Raw genomic sequence first — 14,643 nt, 5'->3', positions numbered from 1 at the left:
TTCACCTCCCTCTAGGGATGATGCTGAAGACCATCTGAGCTTGAAACTTCACGACTTTATATTGTCGCAGATATATAAGCAACAGACTGCACTGTCTGTATGAAACATGTCAAGTGAGTGGCTGGCTGTTTGACTCACCATCCAGCTTTGCGTGGGGAATTTATCAGTATAGTGCATCCGTCTTGGTGCTAAGTACATGAGCATCCACACTTCCTTTGCCCTGTCTTCTGCTAAAAGACTCTTCAGTGCTGTTTTATTTGGAGATGTTCACTAACACAGCAATGAGCATCCTTGAGCATATCTCTGCTCTCCTACTGAAGCAGGAACACTGGGTCTTTGGGAAGCACGTCCTCACTCCTTGATCCTTAGGTGTGTGGGACTCAGCCTTGGTCAGCAGCTTGTCACCTGGACAGATACATAGGCTATGGGGCTATATTTTGCTTAAAATTCTTACATTTATTATTGTATGTGTGTGAATGTGGTGTGTGTGTGTGTGTGTGTGTGTGTGTGTGTGTGTGTGTGTGTGTGTGTATGTCACATGCCACACACAGTGTGTGGAAGTCAGAGGACAACCTGAAGGAGTCAGTTCTCGCCTTCCATTGTGTGAGTTCTGGACATCAAACTCAGGTCATCGGGATTGGTGACAAGCATGTTTACCTGCCGAGCCATCCTGCCGGCCCTTGATTGTGATTTTGGTTGAGCGTCTTTCTGTGTGTTTTCCCGTGTTTACTGGCTGTTCACTTTCCTACCTGTCCGTTCTCCTCCTGGCCATTGCGTTTTCAGGCAGCTGCTGGTGTCTTTTCTGCTTGATCTAGTATTTGGTCACTTTGCTAATGTGTTTATTCTCTCGCACTTTCTAAGTAGCAACAATATTTCACTTGGAAACGGTCATCGGTTTCCTTCCTCTTGATAGTTAGAGCCGGCACCTTCTTGTCTGCACACGGAGGACAAGCACTGTGGAAGTACTGAGTGTGGATAGTGAGAGTGGCCAGAGCAACAGCTTAGTTTTAATTGATTGGAAATCCGCCTCAGTCATTTCAGTTCCGTCCACCCATCACTGCCATGTATTTACTGCCCCGTGATCTTAGAAGGTACCTCTTTTTTAGAAATTGGTATGTAGTATTTGCATATATTTATGAGATATAGTATAATAATCTGATGTTCTCTCCTTAAATATTTATTCATTAAATATACATACATATATACACACATATGATATATAATATATGCAATATGTAAATATATTGTTATATATATATATATATATATATATATATATATATATATATATATAAAACAGTGCTAGCAGTTGAACCCAGGGTCTCAGGCATGAAAGGTCAGCATTCTACCATTGAGCTGTGTCCTAAACCCACTGAACAGCATCCCCAGCCCAACATTTATAGTTCCTCTGTGTTGGGAACACTGGGACTCTTGTCTTCTAGTTCTTTATAAACTATACAATAAATCATTGTGACCCTATAGTCCCACATTGTGCTGTAGAGCTGAAAGGTGGTCCTTATCCTTCCCGTCTGTGTTTCGACTGTGACCCTGCCTCTCTCCTCAGCTCCTCTGTGCCTTCCCGGCTTCCAGCGCCCTCTGCTCTGCCATTTCCACCAAATCGACTCAAGCATCACTTACCTTCGTGAACATGCATGCGGCACTCACCTTTCAGTGTCTGACTTGTTCCACTTAACAAATACCGTTTCACTCTCTTTTCTTAGACTATACTTAGCCAAGGGTGACCTTGAACCCCTGGCCACCACGCCGGCTTTATGCTGTGCTGGGGTTTGAGCTCAGGGCATGGTGTGTGCCAGGCAGACACTCTACCAACGAGGTTCACAAGTTCACCTTCTTTCCTTCCTTCTCTAGACTCTGCGTCGAGCTTGGTTGTGATTACTCTCTAGATCTAAATGAGTCACAATTCTCACTATCGCTAACTTGTGGGGTGCCTTCCCCTTGCTGTGGGCGCTGTGTTCCTCTAGAACGTGAAGGAGAATCCCCCTTTCATTCATTTCTGAATGATTTTCTTTGTTCCTTACACTCAGTAAGTTTTTCAACTTCTAAGATGTTGGACTTTTTCTCAGCTGTTCTCTTATTACTATGAGCGCAGAGACCAGTGACCTGTGTCGTTTCTGTTGACACTTTTTGGGGGGCAGCGTGACTAGTTAAGTGACATCAGTGCTCTTGGGTTCTAGAGACAGCCTGTGCCTGTCAGAGAACTGCAGTGGAAACCCCTGGGGACACTGCAGATGTCAGTGGACCTGGGGACCCACTGAGGGGGGAGCCCAGTTACGAGCACCAGCTGGAGGGCGAGGGACAGAGCCATTGCTGCAGTGGAGGAAAGAGCGAAGGATCCCAGGCCCCCAGCAAGAGCTGCAGCCACCTGAGAGGGAGGACTAGACAGAGGTGGGTTATGAGGCCTAGTGGAGCTGGGCTACCACAGCCCGGCCCCTCCACAGAGTACCCAGCACAGCCCGGCCCCTCACAGAGTACCCAGCACACCCCAGCCCCTCACAGAGTACCCAGCACACTCCAGTCCCTCACAGAGTACCCAGCACACCCCAGCCCCTCACAGAGTACCCAGCACACTCCAGCCCCTCACAGAGTACCCAGCACAGCCCAACCCCTCACAGAGTACCCAGCACACCCCAGTCCCTCACAGAGTACCCAGCACAGCCCCTGCACAGACTACCCAGCACACCCCAGCCCCTCACAGAGTACCCAGCACACTCCAGCCCCTCACAGAGTACCCAGCACACCCCAGTCCCTCACAGAGTACCCAGCACAGCCCGGCCCCTCACAGAGTACCCAGAACAGCCCGGCCCCTCACAGAGTACCCAGCACACCCTGGCCCCTCACAGAGTACCCAGCACAGCCCCTCACAGAGTACCCAGCACACTCCAGCCCCTCACAGAGTACCCAGCACACCCCAGTCCCTCACAGAGTACCCAGCACAGCTCGACCCCTCACAGAGTACCCTGCACACCCCAGCCCCTCACAGAGTACCCAGCACAGCCCGGCCCCTCACAGACTACCCAGCACACCCCAGCCCCTCACAGAGTACCTAAGACACTGCACACCCTGGCACCTCACAGTAACACCTCCCTGGCTTCAGGTTCTGTGTCTGTCTGTCTTCTGCAAGACTGGAGAGCTCCCGAGGCAGGTGCCAACCTCTGGTAGTACACTGCAGTCCTCGCAGACACCTGTTAGTGCCCGTTCCCTCCTCTCTACAGGCCAACAACAGGATCTGTGCTGTGTCGTCGGACGCTTCCAACATACCTCCCACCCTCGGCCAGCTCAGGGTAGATGGAGGGACTCACGTCTAACAAACTTCATGTAAGTCACACACAGAGGGACAGACTTCCTGTCCTCAAGCCTTAGCCCAGAGCAAGCTTAGGCATATCTGAATAGAGGAGGAAGCATCATGGGCCAGGGCTCACGAAAGGAGAAGGTTGCGGCAACTTGGATCTGTAAGCAGTCACTCCTCCAGGCTGGGTCACTAAGGGATAGTGGAAAGTGGCTGCTTTGCAGACCCAGGTGTCCCACGATGGGTTCTGGACCAGTCCATATCGCCGTACCCTACACCAGCTGCTTCTGGCCAGGTACTGAGTCAGCAATGGGTAATCAGTGCATAGCAGCAGAGCCCAACCGATCTGTCTGTGCAGCACAGGTCTCCAGCCTCCCCAGCCCGGAGCAAGGTCGTTCTTTGGAACCCTGCACAATCCACCATCAGCCGACCCCATTCCAGCTTCCCTGAGACTCCCGTGGCTGAGCTGGGTGAGCAGTGAGGTGGGGATGGGGCAGTGGTGAGTCAGGATTCCTGAGAAGGTGGGAACCCCAAGGTGGGGCCCGCTCGCTCCTTCCGTTCACTCTCAGACCCCCGACACCCACTCGAAGCCGGGGTGGGGGTCTCACAGGCCTGTCACTCAGCAGCTTTCACCTGTTCACATTGATGTATGCACACATGTGCTTTCTAACTGTGGGTCAGCGTTCATGGGAAGAGGCTGTGACCATACAGGCTGATGATGGATTAGCATGGTGGTGATCTGGAGAGGCTGAGAGATTGCAAGGCCAGAGGCAGATTATGTTAGGCTGTCTTCAGCCCCCTCGTCAGCCATATATTGCCCACCTGTGCTGGCTAGTTCTATGTCACCTGGAAACAGTCTAGAGCCATTTGGGAAGAGGGAACCTCCGGAGATGCCTCCAAGAAGAAAAAGCACCCCAGTGTTAGTGGTGACCAAATGGCTATAATGTTGTCAGGTCACTGACGTTTGACTCGAGATAAGACAGGCCCGTGATGGGGCTGGGATACAGGAAGGGAATCATATCACAGATTTGCCCTTGGGCAGAAGATGATGCCCAATACAGGAATCTGTATTCTTTTTTCTTCTCTCTTCATCTGCTTCTTTTATTTTTTCAAAAGGTCCTCAATAAGTAACATTAAATTTTTTTTTTTAGTTAAATCATAATTCCATCTGTACTGGCTAGTTTTGTGTCAACTTGACACAAGCTAGAGTCATCAGAGAGGAGGGAGCCTCCATTGAGAAAATGGCCTCCTTCAGATAAGGCTGTTAACAAGCCTAGGGGCATTTTCTTAATTAGTGATTGATGGGGAGGGTCCAGCCCATTGTAGATGGTGTCATCCCTGGATTGGTGGTCCTGGGTTCTATAAGAAAGCAGGCTGAGCAAGCCATGAGGAGTAAGCCAGTAAGCAGTATCCCTCTGTGTCCTCTGCATCAACTCCTGCCTCCAGGTTCCAGCCCTGCTTGAGTTCCTGTCCTGACTTCTTTCAATGATAGACTATGACCTGGAAATATAAGCCAAATCAACCCTTTCCTCCCCAACTTGCTTTTTTGGTCGTGGTGTTTCATCACAGCAATAGAAACTAACTCTAACTAAGACACCATCATTTACCCCCTTTCCTTCCTCCAACTCTTCCTGTGCCCCCCCCTTTAATCTCAAACTCACCACCTCTTCTCTATGATTATTGTTGTTACATATATGCATAACTATGTAAACACAACCTGATGAGACTGTTTAGTGTTGCTCGTATGTACATGATGTCAGGGTTGACATCCCATTTGGTATTGGGTGACCAATAGGGGGCTCATCCTGGGGAAACTAATCCTCCCTCTTTATGAAGTTCTTAGTTACATATAGTTCTTTGTCTGGAGGTGGGGCCCTGTGAGATTTCCCCTTCCACTTTAGCATGTCTACAGGGGTGGGTGGCATTGTTTGAGTCTTGTTTAGTCGTTTTGTTGAAATACAGGTGTAGCTTCCATGTCATTTCTAGGATACACAATCTCACAGCAGACTTCAGTTTCCTCTGCTCTTTCAATCTTTCTGCCTCATCTCCTGTGAATTTCCCTGAACCTTAGGTGCAAGAGTTGTGTGTGGATATATCCCCTGGGGCTGGGAACCCCAGGACTAGTTCTTCTCTACATTTTGACTGGTTATGGATTTCTGTGATGGTCTCAGTCTGCTGCAACAACAAGCTTCTTGGATGTGGTGCGAGACCCACACTCACGTGTGGACATAATGATAGGTGTTTAGAATACAGTGGGAACTATATTAATTCAGAAATGTGACAGTAGGAAGTTCTCCCGTAGAGTCCATGACCTCACCAGCCACAGGCAGAACAATCAGAGATGAGAAAGTAAATAATGAGATACAAATAGGAAAACAAGAAGTTAGACCATCCCAATCTGCAGATGATATTGTATTATACATGAGAGAGCCCAAAAGTTCTGCCAGGAAGCTTCTAGAGATCATCAATATTTTCAGTCAAGTGACCGGATACAAAGTCAACTCACAAAAGCCTCTTTTTATACACCAATAACAACCACTCTGAGAAACAGGCCATGGAAACCTGAATGAGAATTCAGTCGCCCCAGAAAGTTACCTAGAGATAAATCTAACCAAGGAGGCGAAAGACTTCTACAACGAAAACTTTAAACCTCTGAAGAAAGGAATCGAGGCAGACCCTGGAAGATGGGAAGACTTCCCAGTGCTCGTGGATTGTTAAACTCAACATTGTGAAAATGAACATCCAACTGAAAGCAATGAACAGACTCAGTGTGACCCCCACCAAAACCCTCACAACATTCTTCACCAAAGTAAACAATCCTCAAGTCCACAAAGAAGCCCAGGAGACCCCAACAGCCAAAGCAATCCTGAACAAGAGGGACAATGACCGAGATGTTTTACTAAATGATAAAATATTGCTAATGTTGATTTTGATAAAGTCATAGATGAAAATTTTGTATGGGCTGGTTTTGTGTGTCAACTTGACATAAGCTAGAGTCGTCAGAGAGGAAGGAGCCTCAGCTGAGGAAATGCTTCCACGAGATCCAGCTATAAGGCGTTTCTTAATTGGTGATCAATGAGGGAGGACCCAGCCCACAGTGGGTGGTGCTATCCCTGCCCTGGTGATCCTGGGCTCTATAAGAAGGTGGGCTGCAATAGGAATTAAGCCGTAAGCACCGGTCCATGGCCTCTGCATCAGCTCCTGCCTCCAGGTTCCTGCCCTGTCTGAGTTCCTGTCCTGACTTCCCCAATGATGGACTATGATCTGGAAGAGTAAGCCAAATAAACCCTTTCCTCCTCAACTTGCTTCTTGGTCATGGTGTTTTGTTGCAGCAATAGATATTAAGACAGATATTAAGTCCTTTGGTTAATCAAGGTTTTGTTAGGAGGATTTGTTCACCTAGAACAGGAAACTAGACTTGAGTGCAATTTTCATATTTAAAAAGAGTCCAGTTTTTCCCCCACTGTCTTACAAGAGAATTTCCTTATTATTCAGTATAATTTGGACAAAAGAGATATATTCTTTAAAATGACCAAAACTTATTTTAAAACTTCCAAAGAAAGGTTGCTTATACTTTAAATCCAAACTCTTAGGCAAACTTTTTCCAAAAGGGAAAGCTGTACCTGGGTCCAATCAGTTCGACTCTTCCTTTCTTTTGCCTTTTTTGATTTTTCGAGACAGGATTTCTCTGTGTAGCCCTGGCTGTTCTAGATCTCACTCTGTAGACCAGGCTGGCCTCAAACTCACAAAGCTCTGCCTGCCTCTGTCGCCCCACCCCCGAATTAAAGGCATGTGCTATCCCTGCCCAGCTAGGGCTAGTCACTTTTTATGAGGTTATAGCTATAAGGTCAAACTGGTCAAACAAACAAAAAACAACCCCCCCCCCGCCCCAAAAGAGATTAGTTTAAATATGCCAAATACAAAATAGCTCAAAGAGCACAAAACAAAATCAAACGAACAAAAACCTGTAAAAACACAGGGAGCACTGCTTAGGAAAAAAGCTGAAGACAGAGTATGGTCAGTCGCAGGGCTGGCCTGCCATAATGGCCCGGCAGTGGGGCAGCCGCGTGGAGCAGAGCAAGCAAGCTGAGACCAGGAGGTCTCCATTTTCCTATCTGTACCATGCCTTTGAATCCCTACAGGCTTCCATTGTTCAATCTGCGAGGCTGCACCCCAATCCCACGGTGAGCAAATGCGAATCCCCAGAGCTCCACAGGCTCACTGGCCCTTCAGAAACCTGCTGAACACAGCAGTAAGCCCTCCAGCAGCCAGGAGCCCAGAGCAGGCAGAACCAGGCACTGGCTGCAGTTTACAGAGAGAGCCCTGGGGATCTCAAGCCTGCCTGCCTCACAGTCGCTAAGAGCCACCCTGCTCTAGAGAAGGGCGGGGCAGGGAGTCTAGCTACTACCAAAGAGATTACCACGGCAACCAGGCCTCCTGTGGGAGTGACTTGAGGGCGTGGCTCGAAGCGGAGCGGGGCGCTGGTGCCTGCTGGAGTCGCCAGCATCCTCTAAGCTCAGATGGACTTGGGGCTCACAATCGGCTTCTGTCCAGATGACCTGTCTTCACTCTTCTTGTTTTCTCCTTGATCTCTAGGCTTGGTTTGTTTGTTTGTTTGTTTTTTTCCTAAGCCAAGACAACTTCAAATACTGCTTCAGTGCCTATACTCCTAAGCTCCAGGGATCTTTCTTAGCCCTTCCCTTCTCTGCAGGGCGCGGGCCTGCCTCCTGACCCGCCCTGCATGGATGCCCAGCAGGTCTTACCGCAAGGCTAACCTGGGTAAGACCTCCCATTCCTGTGTCCACCTAATCCCCGAATGCTTCCCCTTATCCCCCAGATCTGCAAATCTGCACAATAGCTGTCTGAGTGCCTCAGTTCCCCCCATCCCTGGGTCAGCAGCCTCCTTTCAGATGGTGAACTTAGGCTCCTCTGATGACTTGTTATTCCGACATTTATGTGGTTGAACCTTTAAATTTTTCTTTCTTTCTTTTATTTTTGATATTATAACACAATTACATTATTTCTCCTTCCCTTTCTTCCCTCCAAACCCTCCATATACCCTACCTCACTCGCTTTCAAATTTATGGCCTCTTTTTTCATTAACTGTTGTTACATGTATACGTGTATATATACACATAAATTCCTAAATACATAATTACAGCCTATTTAGTCTGTGTGTTACATGTGTGTATGTTTACAGATATGATCGTTGGATAAACAATTGCTGTATTCTTTCCTGGGGAAGATTATTTCTCCCGCTCCTTGCATTCTTAGTTGTCTGTCGCTCTTTGTGTAGGGTAGCGGCCTCCAGGATACACCCCACCCCATCCATATGAGCATGTCCACTGTGCCGTCCTTGCTCAGCTCATGTTTAGAAAGTCATAAGACCAGCTCAATGCGAAGGGAAATCATGCCTGGTACCAGAACACGGAGCCAACTAGCCAGGGCTAGTGAAGTCATGGATCCTGGAGAAGACACAACCACCACTTTACTTAAAAAGCATAATCCCTAATGACATTCTAAATATTTATCCTTATACCCACCTCTCATTAAGGAAACTTGTCTTTGCAACACATGGAGAGCATCCCAGAAACCCACAACCTATCAAAATGCAGAGTTGTGGGGCTCGGTCTTAGTGGACACATCTACAACACAAAGGCCCAGGGACGATTTCAGAAGAGGGGTCAGAAAGATCCTCAGAGCCAGAGGACTGGGAGTGTGCTCTGAGATTGAGTCTCCTGTGGATATCAGATGCTACAACCATAGCCTCACCAACATGACTGCCCACACATGAGCTAAGCAAGGATAACAATAGAGATATTAAGTGGATGGAGGAGAGCCCTGATGCCTCAACCTCCACAAAGAACTACAGGCAACTAAGAGTGGCTGACGCTTTTCGGATATGGTCATAGGCCCCAGACACCAGAATTTCATAGGATTCAACTGACTGGTTGTTCATCATGGTTTGATTTTATCTAGATGTCTTAATCTAGTAAGATGTTTAAAACTTGTTCTTGTTTTATTGGAAGATCTTTTTTTTTTTTAGCAGTTTAAACTCAGAACATTATTAAACAATTAAATAGAGTGAAAATTTGCCTTCATCAGTACTCAAGTCTACTGGTGAGAAAGCGTTATATCTGAACAAAACCTAAAAATTCAAACTACAGACAGATGGAGAGTATTTATTTAAAAGTGAAACAGAGAATGCCACCCCTCCCTCCAGCAGGTTCTGTAGTCTTGCCAACCCTGAAAAACCAGAAGCAGGGTTACCTATTCGTACCTGTCTCTAAATAATTCATCAGAACACCCCAGTGTGCCAGCCAGCATTCATCAATGTGATACAAACTACAGTCACTGGGAAGAGGACCTTCCATTGAGAAAATGTCAGGCTGGCTGGCGGGCACATCTGAGAGGCATTTTCTTGATTAATGATTGACGTGGGAGGGCCCAGCCCGTTGTTGGCGGTGTCACCCCTGGGCAGGTGGTTCCAGGCTGTATGAGAAAACAAGGTGAGCAAGCCATGAGGAGCAAGCCATTAAGCAATATTCCTCCATTGCCTCTACTTCAGTTCCTATATCCAGGCTCCTGCCTTGAATTCCTGCCCTGACTTCCCTTCATGATGGACTACAACTGTAAATTGAAATAAACCCTTTTTCTCTCCTTATTACTTTTGGTCATGGTGTCTGTCACAGCGATAGAGAGAAAACTAGAACATCTGGCCATCTTTCTCCATCATCATACACTGTTCTCTCTCTCTCTCTCTCTCTCTCTCTCTCTCTCTCTCTCTCTCTCTCTGTCTCTCTCTCTCTCTCTTTTCAGAAACTTTGGGGGTATCATCCCAATTCATCAAGCCAGTTCCCAAAAATGAACACTCTATCAGCTCCAGTTTTTGCTTCCATTGTGGTTAATATTCTTGTCTGTTTGAGCAATATTCCTGTCTACTTGGTTTATATCCTTGTCTACTTGGTTTATATCCTTGTCTACTTGGGCAAATCTCTGCGTGCATAGAAAAGAGGCACAGAGCAGGGATCAAGTGTAAGCACAGCTTAAATGCAGATGTATCTGGACAAACTTCCTCTAGGGGAATGGCACTACTTTTCCTGGAGTGACAGTGACAGACAGCTGGCTCTGCTGAATGTCACCAGACATGCTCATCTCCAGAGGTCATGTAGCTCAACACAAACCTCTCTGTTTTGATCTGAATTTCTCTGTGATGTTTTTTTTTTTGTCTGTTATTCGTCTGTTTTCTTTATGTAAATGCCCCCATCTCAGTCTTTGTCCATTTGGCTGGGGATTACATGTATTTCTTTTTTGCTTGCTGTTGACCTGAACAATCTTTTCTTACAATTAGGGAATTCTCGTCACCTCCATGTGTATTGAAACAGTCTTTCTGGTGTGGGGTTGCCTTTTGGATTCTGTTCTTGGCTGGGTTAAATAGATGTTCAGGCATTTTTTTTTTTCTCTTCAGCCCATCTATCTTCTTTAGAGAGTTCAGGTTACAGGCTATATCCTGTGCTCTCCACTCCATCCAGCTCCCTAAATGTTCTCATCAGGGATTGATCTCACCGTCAAGTATCAGGTGGAATCCAGCTTTATAGCTTCATATAACAGGTCCCACCCATTTCCCCCAGATGATGCCTTCCTCATGCGAATTTGATGTCCTTCATTCTGGCATCTTTGTAACTATCAGAGTTAGGTGTTTTGAGACAGTCTGTCACTTTGTAGCCCTAGCTATCCTGGAGCTTGTTGTGTAAACCAGGCTGGACTTGAACTTGCAGCCATCCTCCTGCCTGTTTCCCCAATGCCAGGATGACAACATGTCATCAGGCCTGGTCTGCGATTTGATATGTGAGTGGCAAATCCTCCTAGACTTCCTTATTGTTTTCCCCATGTAAACTTCGGCTGCTGTTTTAATTGTATATTGAACACATATTTTGAACTTAGGGGAGTCCTACCTTTTCACTAACCTTTAGTGGATTTTGAGTCTTTTCTGTATTCAAAAATAACTGCACCACACTTACTGTGTCTCGAAGCTCTCCACTTGTCATTCAAGTTTTCTAGCTAGATCATCACATCATCTGAAAATAATAATTTTGTTTCTTCCTTTCTGGTATTTTTATCTTGTGTTTAAATAGGAAAAAAGCACACCTGTGTTTTTCTTCAGAGTCAATATCTCTGGCACTGAGTTTGAAGTGAGATCACCCCCACATCACAGAGTTCTTTAGCTCTCCTGCCACCAGCCAAGTGTCCCACAGCTCAACTCTGTCATGGATTACCTACGCCACAGTGAGTCCCCACAGGGCAGAGCTAAGTTCCTTGAGATGGAGTCCTGCTTTAGAGTCAACTACAGGTAGTGAGTTATAGGTCATCTAAACTCTGACCTTGTGGTAAACCAGCGGCTCCTGACGCCTCTCCAGAGCTTTGGTAATTTTCTCTCACAGCTCACAGAATTCAGAGCAACATAGAGGTTCATCCATGTGTTAATAGGACATGGTAAAAAGCCAGGTAAAGAGGTCACAAATGAATCTAGAACGGTCCTGGGTTCAGGAGCTTCTACCCCCATGAGGCCATCCTTCTGGCTCGGGGATGTGTTTACCAACTTTCAAACTTCCCAGTCCTGTATCTTAGGGATTTTTGTGGAGGCTTCCTGTTTTGGTCTGTCTGGGGTTTCATAACAGTATACCTTAAGCAGGGTAATTTAGAAACAGCACATTTTTTTTCTTCTCAGTTTTGGAGACTGGAAGTCTGAGAAAGGAATGCCAAAAGAGTCATTGTGCCAGATGAGGACCTGACCCTCATGCATGGAGACTTCCTCACACGGTAGAAGGCATTCCCTTGATAGGCACTGTATTGATTACATGTCTCATCTCTGTGGCCAAATAGCCAACTAAAGCAATTTAAAGGAAGGAAGGAAGGAAGGGAGGGAGGGAGGGAGGGAGGGAGGGAGGGAGGGAGAGAGGGAGGGAGGGAGGAAAGGATAAGGACTACCTAATTGACATCTGTCATATCATTGTTCACGGTCCAGCCAGTTATGTGGCCCCCCTCACTACTCTGTGTGTCCCTCTAGAGGTATTGTGCTCAGCAGAGTAGGATGGCCTTCCCTGATAAAGAGAACTCTTCTTCAGTTAAGAACATAGTATAGGCTATGATCTCTCGATAAAATCTATAAGCTCAGAAGAATGAAAGTGTTAGTTTGGCTTACTGTTTGAGTGAATGCATGTCAGGGAAGGCATGCCAATGGGCGGCTTCTTGGTGACTGCAGTCAGATGTAGCCAGGTCTCAGTGGAAAAAAAAACCTAGAAGCAGACCAGAAACAAGGCAGGTTACAAAACTCAAGGCACACCCCAGTGGCCCACTTCCCTAGGCCCCTCTTTCCTAAGGTTCCACAACCTCCAAAACTAGCTCAGAAACTAAACTTCAAACATACAAGCCTGTGGGGACATTTCATGCTAATGGTACCAACCAAGAATCTCATTTGTGAGGGCTCTGCTTTTCTGACCTAATTTCTTGAGACTCTCTCTCTCTCTCTCTCTCTCTCTCTCTCTCTCTCTCTCTCTCTCTCTCTGTTTTTGTTTTTCAAGATAGGGTTTCTCTTTGTAGTTTGGCTATCCTGAAATTCACTTTGTAGACCAGGTTGGCCTCGAACTCACAGAGATCCTCCTGCCACTGCCTTCCTAGTGCTGGGATTAAAGGCATGCACCACCACCATCCAGCAAGACTCTACCTCTTAATCCTATCTCACTAAGTGTTAAGTCTACCTGGATGGCATAACAGAATACCTGAAACAGGTATAAACTGTGGTGAGGGGCAACATTCAGTCCATTATCTTCATCCAGTACTTGTGATCCACTATGAACTTACCTCTAGCCTCTCTATCCGCAAGGATAAGGGGATGAGATCGAAAGTTCCCAGCTCCCAGTATGGCTTAAGCTTTCATGACAAGCCTTGGGCCAAAAACTGCCCAGGAGCCCACCAAATTTTGCTCATTAGAGCGAAAGACATTGCATTTTCCTGTAAGATCCAAGAAGAGAAGTCAGGTCTTAGAACCAAAGATTTGGTCTAGGAGAAAAATACGGAACAGAAGATGGTCCTGTACTCAATAAATAATAAGAATTTTAGAAACTTTGGTGAGCAGAGGTAGATATGAATAGTTATCTTCTTATGTCACATTGTCTTCTCTTCTCTATATGTATAGGATGATATTTGAGTTGAAGCAAGAGTGCACATCCTTATGATAATTGGGACTTATTTTGCTGTCTCACTGTCTTGTTTATGTGGGTTTTGCTGTGTGCCCAGACCCAGGCTCAGCATTCATATCTGCTAATTCACTGTGCTTCTTACTCAGCTGCCTGAGGGTGCTCTTCTCCCACCAGTGGAGGACTAGCCCAGGGCTGAGCACCTGCAGAGGTCACACAGTTGCTGGAGGATTGGGCTGACTTCTGCCCCTGGCTGACCCAAGGCTGAAATTGTCCAGGGAGACCCTGCAAACTTCTCTTTTCTCCAGTAGAAGAGGAGGTCAGCCTTCCCCAAAGGAGATGCTGATTTATTATTTTTGTACTGAGCAACAAAGCCAGAGCTCTTTATCCAAGGTAGACACACCTTTGACTGCTTAGCTACACCCCCTCGTCTTGACCACTTCAATCCAAAGGCTTAGCCATAGTGTAGCACGGAATGTAGCCCTGGATCCTGCCCAGTCATGGTGTTACTACAGTGCTAGCATCACCAGGAAACCCTTGGAGGTCACTAAGGCCTCCCCACCAGGCATCGTTGTCGTCCTCACTTTGAAAAAGGGTTTCATGAGCATCTTCCATCTTGTAGCTGTCAATCGCTTTAGCCAACACCAGAAGACTCTCGACTATTTTTATGTTTGAAAGAATGTGAAATTCTCCTGGCCAAGTCTGTGGGGGTGCTTCTCTGTGAAAGTGTCCATTTCCTCCATGATGCCTGTCTATTTGAGTTTCAGTTGATTTATTCACAAAACCACTCACTTCATACACATTTTTCAAGTTATTTGTGTGGAGCATTTCACTAACTCTAAATCTGTTTTCTCTTTTGTTCTAATTTTGTGTTTCTGTGTTCTTCCATAATTTATTTGAGCACACCAGTCAGCACGGCTTCGGCCCCGCCTCCTCCTTTGTAAAGTGTGTGTGTGTGTGTGTGTGTGTGTGTGTGTGTGTGTGTGTGTGCGCGCGCGCACGCACACACACACATGGTAAAGTCTCACTGTGTTGGCCAAATTAGCTTGGTACTCACTGCATAGCCTAGGCTGGCCTGGAAATATTGCAATCCTCCTGCCTCTGAGACATCAGAATAATTTCCAGCCAGGATCCATGTTA

At 46.6% G+C, this 14,643-nt stretch overlaps 1 long non-coding RNA gene across 1 annotated transcript; it reads right to left on the bottom strand.

The window, feature by feature from the left end:
- Positions 1–9,473: 9,473 nt before the first annotated feature.
- On the bottom strand, positions 9,474–14,442 carry LOC143268276 (uncharacterized). Its single transcript, XR_013043987.1, has 3 exons — positions 13,169–14,442; positions 12,510–12,603; positions 9,474–9,799 (listed from the first exon to the last, which is right to left on the bottom strand). It is a non-coding gene; the product is annotated as an uncharacterized LOC143268276 (long non-coding RNA).
- Between the last annotated feature and the right edge of the window lie 201 nt (positions 14,443–14,643).

This window comes from Peromyscus maniculatus, chromosome 13, assembly GCF_049852395.1.
Source record: "Peromyscus maniculatus bairdii isolate BWxNUB_F1_BW_parent chromosome 13, HU_Pman_BW_mat_3.1, whole genome shotgun sequence".
Taxonomy (NCBI): Eukaryota; Metazoa; Chordata; class Mammalia; order Rodentia; family Cricetidae; genus Peromyscus; species Peromyscus maniculatus.
This window is presented reverse-complemented; position numbering and strand designations above follow the sequence as displayed.